The following is a 285-nucleotide window of genomic DNA, read 5'->3' on the forward strand; positions in this document are numbered from 1 at the left end:
ACTTTTATCATTTGTAATTAACAATTATCAAATATTTCAATTGTTCATTTGTCATACTATTATTATCATTAATTTATTTCTGTTTCCCATTCATAATATAGAATTTTCTAAATATTAAGTATTAGCTGAGTGTTTCTTATTTTTTTAAAATGTTTTCGTATATATTTCTCACAAATTTCTTTTATTTTTTTCTGTATATTTATTTATAATTTTTTGAAATTATTACCTTTACTTTTTTACCATTTTTCTGTGTATCTGTTTATCATTGTGTTTCTTATCGCCGTT

General features: G+C 19.6%; 1 protein-coding gene across 1 annotated transcript in view; it reads left to right on the forward strand.

Annotated features, from left to right (window-relative positions):
- LOC119594887 overlaps positions 1-285 on the forward strand; it is a 100253-nt gene that overhangs the window by 93021 nt on the left and 6947 nt on the right. The gene's annotated exons all lie outside the window — the stretch shown is intronic.

The sequence above is a fragment of the Penaeus monodon genome, chromosome 34 (genome assembly GCF_015228065.2).
Source record: "Penaeus monodon isolate SGIC_2016 chromosome 34, NSTDA_Pmon_1, whole genome shotgun sequence".
Lineage (NCBI taxonomy): Eukaryota > Metazoa > Arthropoda > Malacostraca > Decapoda > Penaeidae > Penaeus > Penaeus monodon.